This window comes from Gavia stellata, chromosome 1 (assembly GCF_030936135.1).
Source record: "Gavia stellata isolate bGavSte3 chromosome 1, bGavSte3.hap2, whole genome shotgun sequence".
Lineage (NCBI taxonomy): Eukaryota > Metazoa > Chordata > Aves > Gaviiformes > Gaviidae > Gavia > Gavia stellata.
This window is the reverse complement of record NC_082594.1, coordinates 26734969-26748741: the sequence shown is the minus strand read 5'-3', so window position 1 is coordinate 26748741 and position 13773 is coordinate 26734969.

Genomic DNA, 13773 nt, shown 5'->3' with positions numbered 1-13773 from the left:
TTTGGTAATAAAAAAGTGTCCATTAATACCACATGCTTCTTGACTATTGGGAAAATTTGGCAGTCTTAAAACAAAGGCTGATGTTCATTCTTCTTAATTAGAGAGGGAAGTCAGGAGAAAAAAAAGAAATATAAAAATATGCTTCACCTTATGCATGAGAAATATGATTCAAAAACCCATCTGGGATTTTCCTATCATGTTTGCTTTGCTTTGGAATACAGGGTTATCATTAAAATAAGATGTTTGGCTCCTTCATCTTACACCATCTTGTACTACTTAAAATGTATGTAAAAATAATCCTAGATCCTGAAATCCCTACTCATCCCCAATGTCTTATATGTTTCTGATCTTTGGTTCATGTTTTATGAACATAACTATAAAAATATTTATTTTACGTTATTTTTAGATCTGTGAGAGATTGGGTTTCAAATTGCTGATAGCCTCTTTTTAGGCTTCAAGGAAAGGTATCTGAATATTTAAACTGTTTTAAAAGTGGTTTCCATGATGGCTTTAAATGTATCCATATATCCATATGTATTTTTAAATATAACCATATACATGCATATATATATATATGGTTTAATGGAAATAATAATGGTTCAGGCTCGTTTGGCAGTGACTGCCCCTTTTCTTGTCTAACCTCTGAATTCCTGGGGGTAAGTGAAGACAGAATATGTGGCCCTAAAGATACTTGAAACACCAGTGAAAAAAAGAAATCAAAGATAACAGACTATTTCTAATGTGATAATCTGGGAGAGCACACAGCACACTGTGGTCATTTTTCTGTAATACTTACCAGTCCTCCTGACTTCTTTCTTCATTTCCCTTTTGAATCATTGCATCGTATTGGTGCTAAATTCGACTTTTTTTTTTTAATGCTTATTACATGTACAAGGCCAGCTTCCTCCCACCAAGCCTGTGTAGTTAGCTGAGACGGATGGCAGTGGTGGTAGGCACCGTCTATCAACAAGGAGATGGAGAGGAGCGCTTCCAAAGGGTGATTCAGGTCATCAAATATTTGGTCTCTGGAGACGCCTGACAGTCTGATCTTAGTATTAACAGGAGAGTAGAACAGGGTCTCTTCCAGCTTAATTCCTCTCAATTAAACGTAAGTGGGGATAACGTGGACTCCAATCTAAGTGCAATATTCTAGTGAGCTTACGTGCAGTAAGCAAACTTTGATGTGAAAATGTAGAACTGATAGGTGATAGCACAGGCTTAGTTAAACAGTACTGTGCTGGGCATTGTCTCATCTAGATGTATCCATCTCAGAGTTAGGTGTATAATCTAGGGCAATCATCTAAACTTCCCTTGTAGCTGCTAGAGACTGGCTTCTCTAGTGGATAATTAAAATTCTAGGATGGGTGAATCGCTCACTAGATGAGGTGCCTAGCCCAAATATATTTAGAACATGATTTATTAAGTCATGACATATAAATTAATATTTCTGTAAATTACAATTTTCATAGCATTAATGTACAAAAAATCCAGAATACTATGGTTCTACTCAGAGGGTTAACAGAAGAGCACTAGGCATGCTGATTACATTGGTGTATCCAAACTGCTTTGCTTTTTTAGCCAGTGTTTGCTGATTTTTTCAGAAAATTCTTGAAAAATTTCAAGTTTAAAATAATTTAAGTGTTGTTGTTTAAGGAATTTCTATAACCAAATTAATCTTATTTTTAGCTTAACTTATCACAGGAATAATATGTATCATTGATGCAGTGTAAGTCTGTAGTTATCAATTTTATGAATTCCACAAGTGATTCCAGAAATCTCTCTTTTTTTAAGTACTTACTATAGAGCTTACAATGGTGGCATAGGTGACTGAGACTGTCTTTCTTATTGGTAAACAAACAGTATTGTAATTTCAAGAAAGTCCTAAGAATCAGCTTTTCAGTTTGGTAGTGTACTAGTTAGGGGAAAGCTATCTCATGACATGCATTGTGTAAATCATCTTTGTAGATGAAGATTGTTCATATTAATGAACACATTCTTTTTCCTTGACATTGTAGCAGAAACTGTTTACTTGTTAATGAACAACCAATACATTAATTTGCTTCAGACTGTTAGAGGGGCAAGTGAGATTCCAGTCATTGACAATGTTATTGCTTTACAGTAGCCCTCATCTAATTTAAATGTGGTGCATACTACAATAAGCAAAGCCAAACCTGTGAATAAACTCCTGAAAAAGCCTGGTGGGTCTTTATTCAGTTGGGTGCTCGCATACAGTAGCATGTGACAGCAGGAAGGCTTTCAAGAATTGTCGAAATGAAAGCGATATATCCACAAATAAGACCTAAATTGCAATCCTTTCCCTATGGGGCATGTATGTTTAAAAAGAAAAAAAAAAAAGAAAAGAAAAGAAAAATTGGCTCAGAGGTTTGCAGTGCTACTATATTACCAGAGGGCAAGTACATTAAATCATTGTTATTTGCTAGCCTGGGGTATATGTTAGAAAATGGCATCTTTTTTATTTAGTTTAGATTGTGGGCAGGGAGAGCTTTCCTAATATTATTGTAGTGCCTGCTAGTGCTGCCATGGTTAAGGCTGTGTTAGTATTTCCATTATAAACTCTTAGTCTCAAAGGTTTTTAATTTGATCGTAAAAATTTGCTTCAGGCAGATACTTGGCATACAATTTTTCACCTCAGAGTGATTCTTTTCTTAAAATATGAGGGAAATCAGCTTGACCTCTTCGACATTTATTTTCTAAGTGTACACAAACATTCACACACACAGACAGAAAGGCAGTTTTTATGCAGCTCATTTCAAATGTGCTACATTTTCAAGCGTATCTCACAGGTCTTAACTACAAAGGTGACATCTCAGAACTTTTGGGCATTTTGAAAACCAGGCGAAAACTCAGTCATCAAGAGCAAAAATGTTCCACATGTGGGAGAGTTCTATTTCAACGAGACAAGCGTTTAAAGTTTGTGCAGTAATGGATATGTATATACGCCCTGCTGAGTGCCTGTGTAATTCCTAAACCCATTAGTTTAAGTCATTCCACGTAGCAAATGCTAAATGTGAATATGCTGAATTTCCCCATAAGACTGGGAGAAGAAGCAATTTTGTCTGGTGTTTTAGAGTAGCACCATGGACAAAGCTGACGTTACACCAGCCAAAAGGGTCCCAAAGAGAAGAATCAAAGGAACACGTTTTCTCTTAAGGAGAAAAAATTGTCTGAATAAGACAGGGTTGAAAGCTCACACTGAATAAGAGAGGTATTAAAAGCAGTTTAAAAAGCATAAGTAGGGAATCATTTGAAAACTATAAAAGTGCAAGGGAGCCACACAGTGTAATGAATCCATGCGCGGGGCCAATCAGCTGCTAATCTGGAGCAAATTTGCAGCTACAAACAGGCATAATTAATATACAAATCAAACACACCCAGTGGCAGATGGAACTGAAATCCTAGTTCTTTTAGCAAACATAATGCAGACCTCTTCCTCATATATTCACTAAATGAGACCGTGTGTAGCTGTTTGAAGTAGTGTTACATACAGGCTAGTGGGGAATTTAGGTGTTTAAAAAAAGACTGTAAATTAATTAATTTTTTTTAAATACCAATTTTGCAGCATGCTTCTACCTTAATGGGTCCTTTTGGAAAATGACTGCTTTCAAAAAGTGATGTCTATGCGTTTTATAGTTGTCTACATATATACTTCGATAGCCCATGCCAAACAGCTTCAGTAAGACTTGAGTTGCCATACTGAGGCTTCATATTACCTGCAGTTTTCTGCAGCTGTGGCCAGAGGAAGGAACAAAACATCCATGAAATAAAGAGTTCATGGAATGACACGCTTGTGATGGAGATGTCTTCCTAATCCTTCTTAGTGATTGACTTGAGTCATGAACCACAGAGCTCAGTCATTTCCAAAAGTGTTCATCCTACCTAAGTGGGTGGGGAAGGGACACGGGACAGAGTTGTGCCATTTCTTGGCATCCACCTGCCTGGGAACCGAGCACCTACAGAATGGTCTAGCTGCACAGCCAGCAGTGCTGCACATTTTGTCAAGCCATGAGTAAAAACAGGTTGGGAAAATAACTGTTTATGCTAATTGACAGAGCTAGAAAAAAGCATATAGGTAGAAATCAGCTATGACAAATTTAGAGTGGCATTTGGAAGGTGGTTTCCAACTGACTGATCAAAGAGATTTTAGAGGATTTTTTGTCCAATAGAACCATTGGAGCCAAGAAACTCCAGCTGATTTTCAGGTGGAACTTGAACTATCGATGAGAAGCTTTTTTCTTGAGGTGTTTCTGATATATCCTAGTATGTGTTTCCTGTTGTAGGAAGACATGGGACTCAGAAACCCAGAAGATACCTTGTATTTCTATGTTCCTAACAGATTTTAAAGCTAGTGATGAGAGTTATTCATACACATCTAATTTTAAGTGTCTGGAGAAAAAAGCAATGAAAAAGAAGCCTAGCTTACTCTCAAGAAAAGCTGACTTCACTACGATGGCTGTTACTGCTACTGCTACTACTACTACCACCACCATTGCCATTTAGAGGTAATTACTTTTTTTACCTATGCATCTCCATTAGGTGCCTGGAATGCTTCAACATCTTCTAATAAGACCAGAAGGGTCTTACATGAATAACAGTACTTAGAAATTCATTCTCTTTTCAAACAGAATACCCACAGCTATTGAAGCTGGGGTCCATAATATGGTGAGAGTTTGCAAACTGGTAAAAGAGAAATTGGTAAATTGAGAGAGAGGATTATTTGCAAGGTATAAATGCCATGGATCATATGTCCAAGGAAATTCCTGGTGCTGTATCTTGCAAAGGAGACAGAGATTTTTTTTTTTCTCTTTTTTTCTCTTCAGCAAATCCAAGCACATAGGAAAAGGCAAACAAGCCTTTAAGATACGAACTTCTGACAATCTGGCGTTCATCATGAGTCAACTAGGTGTAGTCTTTGTGAAAGTACTTCAGTGTAACAGGGAGTTAAAATTTAAGGTGGGTAACGTCAGATCTTGACAACTTTTGCCATTGATAGTTAAGGGGTGGGAGGAATCAAATTGACTGACTGATGCTAAAACCAGAAGTAGTTCAGGAGAGGCATTTCCAGAGAGACTTGATGTGAAATAAGGGAGGAAGAGGACTCTTGAGTAATTCCCAGAGGCCAATTTATCACTTGCCATTTGTGCTGATCTTCAGTGTCTTATCTGAGGGAAAAAAAATTACTCAAACTGGTCCAAGGTTAAAGACATATCCGCTATAACTTATTTTTTATTTTATTAAGGAATTAATAACAACCTTTTATATTCTGCCTGAAAGAAAATTGTTAAAGGATTAGTTGAGTGTGAAATTAAATAGCACTTTTCTCATGCATGCTAAAAAGGCTGTCTAAGGAAGTGGTGGCCTTTAAACAAGTTTCTAAATTATTTCAATTTAGAAATATTTTCATTTATTTTGAAAAGTAAGAAACTTAGGAATTGCTATGTGGTTTGAATGGCATAGATGAATCTTTAATTTTCAAGGAACTAATTAAATAATTTCTAGATGATACATATTGCTGCAAAAATCAGGAGGGAAGACAAGTGGCATTTTTCAAATCCTGCCATTTATGCTAATAAATGTAAATGAACAGGAATAAGATCTGATATTATCACCTTACCTCAGGAGCTAAGTTTTTAAGTTGTTGTTCAATTTTATGTAACATATTTGCTCTAAAATGGTAACAAAAGAGTAGAAAAGGACAAATCACTTAATACTTCAGCTCTGGTTTCAACTTCTAATGAGCTCATGTTTCTTGAGCAGAGAAGCATTACAATATATTTCAATTCAGTCATCACAAGCAAGCCACTAAGGAGTTACATCCAGCTGCATTCCTGAGAAGCTGTGCACAGGCTTTAAAAATTAGTCATGCAGCCACTTCCTAGTTTTCCCACATAAACCTCTGCACCAAAGTGAGTCGTGATGAGCATGATTATTAAAAAAAAGAAGCAACTATTCAAAAAATTAGCACTTCATGTGTTAATTTCCCAGCACAGGAGGTAAGTTTGGATAAGTGTATGGAAATCAAATATAGCTGTGGACTGACAGCCTTTGTATTTGGTGCCCTTCAACACTATACATACCAACTCTCATGAGAAATGTGAATACTATTTTACAGTGGAAGCCTGCTAAATCCCACTAATGACTGGAAGATTCATTGTAAATGGCTGGATTTTGGGAATTAGCAGGTGAATGAAGAAATACAATAAAGGACCAGAGGATAATGCATTGTGTAGTGTACTTTTCATTTGTTCTGACACTTGATTTCCATTTAATTTCATACTTCATACATTATCAGCAAGTATGCTGGAGTGTAAAAGCTACAAATAAGGAGTCTGAGTAACATGAGATCCCACCAGGCCTCACTGATTATTTTTGCTGAAAGGCAGAAAAAGTGCTATTTTATCTATGTTGATAAAAGCATGTATTTTATCCTACTCTCATTTACAAGTTAATAGTTGCTATTTAACAGCTGGTTCATGGAATGATTCTTGATGCAGGAGATAGCTGCAAAACTAAAGATTAATATTCAGTCTTTCTAGAAGATGAATTTTTATGTTCACAGAGATTATAAACCGACAACAGGGTTATAGGCACGTGGCACTTTCCCTTTTGGACGTTGTCTTCCCAAAGAGTGTGTCCTCCATCATACTGGCAGCACAAGTTTTTGGCATCCTGAAATGAAGGCTAGTGATTCATGAACACCATAAACCTTCACGAACCTTCACTGTCTTCAAAAAAACCAGCCCCATTCTTCTCTGCCCCCTTTCACACACCTCCAGCCTCTCCAGGCCACTCATTTCTTTCTCCTTCCTACACTCCCCTTCTCTCGTGCAGTGTCGATGTACATCCATGTGGTAAAACGATCAGGGAAACTGCTCCAGGGGAATAAAAAATTTTGCCCTGCATTAATTAGCTGGTTCTGTTCATTGCTCTGATACACCAGCACACAAGGAAAAAGGGTATGAAAAAGTGACTGCTGCAGTGGGAAGATGGGACTGCTTTCAACAGCAGTGGTGGCTTAAAGTATAAATGAGAGTAAGGGGTAAGGTTCAAAAAGTGTGTATTGTGTTTATTGGGATCAAGTTCTACACTGCTGTTCTTTATATCTGGATCTTTCAAAGCATTTTTATTTTGAATAAACTGAAAGAGGGGATGATGTGAAAAAATATTACAGTAGCAAAAGAAGAAAGACTTTGAGGAAGTTGGGACACGACCATTTATGTTTAAACATCATATACGCTCAGTAAAACTGGGACTACATGGAGAGCAGGCATCATGTGTTGCCTTCAGATTGCCTACATGCTCAAGGTTTTTCCAATGCTTTCTAAAGGACAATGATGGAAGGCACACACAGACTCCATCTTGCAGTCACTTGCCCAGGGTGATAAATGACATATAGCTTTATTATTTGTTGCCACTTCACCTTCAAGACGGAAAAGGCAGTTGCTGGAAACCTTAAGCCTGGTTGCTGCCCCAGTTGTAGATTTTTGCTCCGACCCGGAGCTGCGCTGGCTAGGCAGTGGTTTCCACTTGTCGTGGTGTAGATAGGAAACTAAACCCTGCCCCACTGCGTGCCAGCAGGCAGGCTTTGCACTGCTCGTCTCTGCCAGAAAACGCCAGCAGCCCTGAGGCTCCTCCGCACTGTATGGTCATCAGCAGCGTCCGACAAGTAAAAACTGATGATGCCTTAAATACCATTTAGACTGGCTAAATGAAGGCCAGTGAACTCCTCTTTCTGAAAGATACCTGAACCAATTATAATCATGAAAGACACACTTCTGCAAAGGGACCGAAAAATGCAGCTATCGGGGTGCTGGTTTGTTGCTTCTGTACTGGCTGTGAGCACATGCCAGGCATCGGGCAGCAAACGGGGACCCTGCGGGCAGCTTGCAAATTGGTAGTCATAACCACGTCTTCCCTGGAAAGCAGGTGGATTTGGGCTTTGGGTTTTGCTTTTGTTTTTCTGAACAGGAAACTTGTTCAGAACTCACACTTGCCTCCTGTTATTTATTTCTGTTATGCTAAGGGAAATGGGACTTTGGAAACATTAAAACAAAAAGAAGAAAGATTAACAGCATTACATCAAACTATCCAAACCTTACCGTGTTTCTCCTCTTTGGGCAACAGGCAGATAAGGAAGATAGGATCTAGATTATGTCCAGCTGCTCATTCTGAAGTACAGGCATATTGCACTCCAGGCAGAGAAATCACCTGAATGGAAACCTTAGTAATTTACTTTTTATTTCTCTTCATGTAACATGGAGCTTGGTACTGTTATTTTACGTGCAGTTGCCGCATAGTCAAATCTATGGTACCACAATATTCCAGGATATCCTCTAAATTAATATCTTTTTATACCAGTTGTAGGTAGGAGAAACAAAATACAGAGGTAGCAAATTTAATGAATGACATTACAATTAGGAAGTTAAACTTTTAGCACTGAGAGCACTGCCTGTTACCAGAGGTTGCTGGATTTTTTATCAAAAATGTGGATTTGCATGTATTTGTTTGAGTAGATACTGAACTTTGAAATATAGCAAGTTTAATTACGTAATGTAGTAAAAAAAAGAAATTTCTGGTCCAAGGCTTCTCAAATCACTTGCATAAAGAGAAATCAATTTATTCTTTTCTGTTAGACCCCTGAAAAGATAAATCCACTGACCCTGAAAATAGATCTCTTTTTATTCTTGGCCACATCCATAATCCTCCTTTCTTAATAGCTGAAAAGAAAGCCATAATTAATATGCCACTGGAGAGTTTTCATTATTTCTTCAGAATTACCTCTTAATTTACTAGATTAGCCTGATTAAGTAATGAATTTGTCAGTTCCAGTTTTTCCATAAGAATATGAAATATCTCATTTTTGACCAGGCGACGCTGAATTAAACTGCAACTGAGGAAGACATTTTTGGCCTAGGTTTCTTTTGTTAAAAATTCTTTAAAACCATTTTCTTAATGCACACCTAATTACTGAAGGCTGCAGAGCCCCACGGGCCCTCTCTACCTGCAGACTTCGCAGCCGCAGAGCTGGAAGCAAAGCACAGCAGCCTGGCAAGCTGTTCCCCCTGCGCTGAGAGCCACGACACAAAGGGAGGAAGGGTGTTGTAGACCACAGTCCTGCTGCTATGGCACAGCAATTTGGTCGTTTACTGAAATGCTGGGTTGAAGTGCCACTAAAGATGTGCAGTCACGCTCCTGCAGAAGTGCTCCCTTCCATTGGCTGGAGGAGAAAATCCTGATTATTTTTTTCCTCCAATACAGTTCCAGTTTTCTGTGCATCAGTGAAGAATACCATCCTTCCTTCAGTGTCCAGCAGAAAAGTTTCATGTAGTTTCTGCGTTTAGTTTTTGAGAGGTGCGGACTTTTCCCTTTGGGGTTTTTGTTGTTGCTAAGAAAACACCTGTGGGTAATTAATTATAATATTTTCTTCTAATTGTGAGTTTGTAATGGATCAGAAAGTGTCATCTTCTTCTCTTTACATGTCAGGAGAAACTGTTCCTCTTTCTCTGCAGTCTTTCCCATTTCACCCAAGTGGATCAGTTAAGTAGCTAACTTACTGACTGCATGTATTAATGTGCTCAGTAGCCTAATCTGTGTAAAATATGCAGTGGCTGCCATTAAAATGTCAACCTTTACCCCTTATAGCAGCTATACTTGGAAGGGAGACTTGTAGGTTCCTGCCTGCGACTTGAGGTTGATGGTACCATAATTGCTATAGGTGGAAATTTTCTGAGGCCGTTGGAGAGGTTTAATGACTGGCTGTGTGCCTGTATGGGGACACAGACTGGCAGAAACTGGCTTGTTCTGTCCTGAGGCCGCTGGTAAAACCCTGAGAGAGGCTGAGAACTCGGTCAGTCTGGAATGGGATGCAGACTGGTATACATATATGTATATATAAAATGATAGATGGAGAAAGCAAAACCGCAAATAACTGTGTGGCACTGAAATTCCTAGAAACCAGCAGTTCACAAATCAAGAGAACATACCCAGTGAAGAGTGATGAGCTGAAAAGGAGAGCACAAAAACCTGACACGCCGTGAACCAAGCAAAAGTTTCCAGACTGCAGGATTTCAGTGACTCAAGGTCTAAAAGGTTTGGCGGTGCAGGAACCGGTGAGAGACTGCCGGCTGCTCTGGCTGCAGAGCATTTCACGCTGCACGAAGGTGCAGATGATGTAGTGGTGGCGAGGTGCAATGCTATAAGGGGAGGAGTGGACAGCTGGCTTGCACGGAATGTGCCAACGTGGGGGCAGGAGCTGGCTGTCCCAGCTCCCCACTTCGAAGGACTAGACTTCACGTTTTCCGCTTGATTCCCAAACTTGTGGATTTTTCTTTTTAGGCCAAATGAAGAGGTGACAGCTGCTTTTGTTTTAACCTCCTGTCTGCAGCTCTGATGTTGTGTCTGCACTACAGGGTTATGCTCTGCCCCGGGGAGACTTCACCGCAGCTGCGCAGAGGAAGCCCTGAAACACATCAAATGAATGAAGATTTTTAGAAGTAAAGCTCTAATGGCCTCCGGTGAGCATGTGCAACTATCGGTGTGCAGAAAATTTTCAACTTGTCCAAATCACAGGAGCAGCACGTGGCCTCTCTCTGACCCCAGCATCAGCTTAGTGGCCAGTTTTATGTCCTTGCAGCAGAACACAGAGGTACTAGAGCTCTTCAAAGAAACTACGGGAAAATGAGCTGTCAGTTTGAACAGCCAAGGCCTATGTGATGGCCAAGATCTGGTTTATTTGTTAATTTTTAGCTTGTGTGATGTGTTCTTTAGAGAGGCCATGGTCTGTGTGGAGGAGCAGCAGCCAGCTCCTTTGGGAGCAGGGCAGGCTGCTCTGCTGAGCCGCGGAGCCCGCAGAAATGGAGAAACTGCTGAAAACAGTGAAGAATGGACATGGCCCGAGCTTGAGGGTGATGGAAAGAGCATCTGGAGGAACAAAATGGGCTGGGCAGAGTTTGCTACAACCAAAAAGCCGTGGAGCTGGCTGAAGCCGAGGCTGAGGGAAAGGATCTGTCTGCAAGGACACAATGGGCAGGGGGAGGTGCATTAATAAATCCTTTTTATTTCTATTCTGTCTGGCATAATCACCGTGAGCTTAAAGCAAGTTGGCCGGCCAAGTTTGTGTTTGAATACAGCCTGTCTGGGCGGTTTGAGGGCTCCTTCTGGAGCCAATCCCTGAAAAGAGTAAGTTTTGGTGGGGCCAGCTCAATGCTGCACCTGACTTGAGACAGTGACACTCAGGGGGACCTTGGCCCTCTTTAAAAGTTTTCTCATTTTCCAAGCCCTTGTGCCCTGTCCCCTCTCTGCCATCCCAGCGACTGGGTGCCGCTGCCCAGTCCAGGGAGAGGAGCAGGAGAGTTTCTTTGCTTTCCCATTTCTGAAATAAATATGGAAATTGGATGAAGGCAAAGCTTTCAAGGCCCGTTCAGCCCAACTGCTTTCAGGTACAGCCAGCCTCCGGGCTGGGCAAAGCCCAAGGGGCAGAGGGGCGATGCACGCAGGCTGTACCGTGCAAAGAGGATAAATTCAAAGCACTTTTCCAGAAAGTATTACAGTACCAGGAGAGTTAATGAGGAAAAAGGTAACAGAGACAAGTAATACGGAGAAAAAGTGAAACAAAACCATGAGAATTTGGAAGCAAACTGGCTGCACATTTCAATGTGAACGCTCAAAAGGGAGCAAGCTCCCAGCTGCCTGCTGTGCCGCACTCCCTCACCCAGCTGTTCCCCTGGGACGCCGGGGCTGTGCGCTTACCCCTCCATTTACTGGGGCTACACTGTAGATGAGGTAATGGAAATTTGGGCTAGTCAGAAAATTGAATGGGATAGCCAGAAATCAAGCATCAAACTCTTACTTTACTGCATACTTGAAGTCCAAATGTGGAAGAAAAGTCTCCCATAGGAATTTCATCCAGTCTTATGTGTGCTGCCTTTCATGTGTGTCTTAAATTACACCCAAATGAGGCTCCTGTGCCCACAGAGCTGTCAACGTACCACCGGTTGCCTGCGTCTGCAGGGAAAAAATCATTAGTTTGGGTGCCAGAATACCATTAGTTAAAATCTTTCCTCTTTTCCTCTCTGCATGTCCCACTGTCATCAGCCTGCTCCTCGCCCACTCCTCCCTTCACAACTTCTGAGGCTGTTGGCTGATTTCAACCAATTTGGAGAGAAGAGGCAGAATTCTCAAAACTAATTAAGGACAAAAAAGTATTGTGAAAATCAGCAGCTCAGTAGCTGAGAGAAGCCTAAATTAGCTGTCGGCCCTTGTGCCAGAGAGAGACGGATGGGAGCCGACAGTGCTTCTGCCCGAAGGGACAGCTTGGTGGTCATATCTGGCTGCCTTTCTGCAAGGGGTACTGGGCTGGGGTGGCTGAAGGGATGGGTGGAGAGCTGGCTTGATGTTGTTTTGAGCAGTGGGCAATACCATGGACCTTCAGGAGGCAGCTGTTGCAGCTTTGGTGTCACCTTTTCCCACTTGCAGCTGGAGGACTTGACCTCACTGCCCTGCAATATAGCTGAACGGCAGGAAAGCCCTGAGAGGAAGCAACAGCTCCCTCATCTTCTTCCCCTCTTCCTCCTACCTCTGCTTCATCCCTCATTTTAAAGAGGGATGCTCCTAGGCTTCCTGTCCTAGGTTGAATTGTATAATTTTGATCTTCCCAACATAAAACGTGCTGTTCTGAAATTTTGTGACCACGAATGTAGTTCTCATTGAAACAGACCTCTTCAATATTTCAGTCCTGTGAATATTTTTTGGAAAAAAAATTCCCTTTTTTCATAATTCTAATTTTCTTCTCAGAAGAAACATTGATTTTCCAGCTAGCTTTCCTTAGAAGCTATTATTCAGCCCTTACCAAGAAAAGAAAAAGATCATGGGGGGAGGAGGGGATATACCCAAAAAATCCCCTGAATACTTTACACATCTTTAACATTATTCTTTAAAAAAAATCCACACAGGCTGACTATGCAAGTGGCACTGCCTTGCAAGCCTATGTGAACAGTTCTTTGGCTAATGCTTTTCAATCTGAGGAAGGAAACCAGGCGACACACTGTGAAATGCTGACCCTGCTGCTTGTCCCCATGCCATATGGCAGCAGAAGCTGGCATTGTTCTTTGGCACGTAGACCAGAAAGCTCTTTTGCTCCAGCCCACTCCTGTTTACAGAAATAGTGCTTCAACCCTGACCATTAATGATGTGCATGTGTCAGATGACAACGCTGTAACCTGCAATAACCTTGTAAACCCAGGGCACAGCACAAACACTCTGAGGACAAACACATTGCAGCGTTTAAGTAAAAAAGATTAAGTTTGATGTGGCTTAATTTACTGGAAATGAGTAAAAGGAATTCCGCTCTGGTTTTTATAGGAGAAATTTGGCTGGAAAGAATCACAGCTCTGTCTAGTCTGGGCCACTGGCTTTATCAGGGTGAATCCACCCCATATAGAAGTATTATAAGTCTCTCAATGCTCTTTGGTTCCAGTGTTAAATTCTTTGATAATTGTATCTTGAACTATTTCCCTTGGCAGCCCACTCTTTAACCCAATAACCTTTTCAGTTGGATTTTTTTCCCTGTCATCCAGTTTAAATCTCATCTTCCTTAAATTTAAGTTTATGCCTGTTTCCCTTGTCTTTGCTTTCTGCTGAGCTCTCAGGTTTATAGGCTGAGTCATTCCTACTTGAGGTTTCATCCGATTCTTTGCTTTGTTTGTTCTGCTAACTTAAGCAGCATGTTTCTCTTTTGTTCATATACAAGAACTTAAA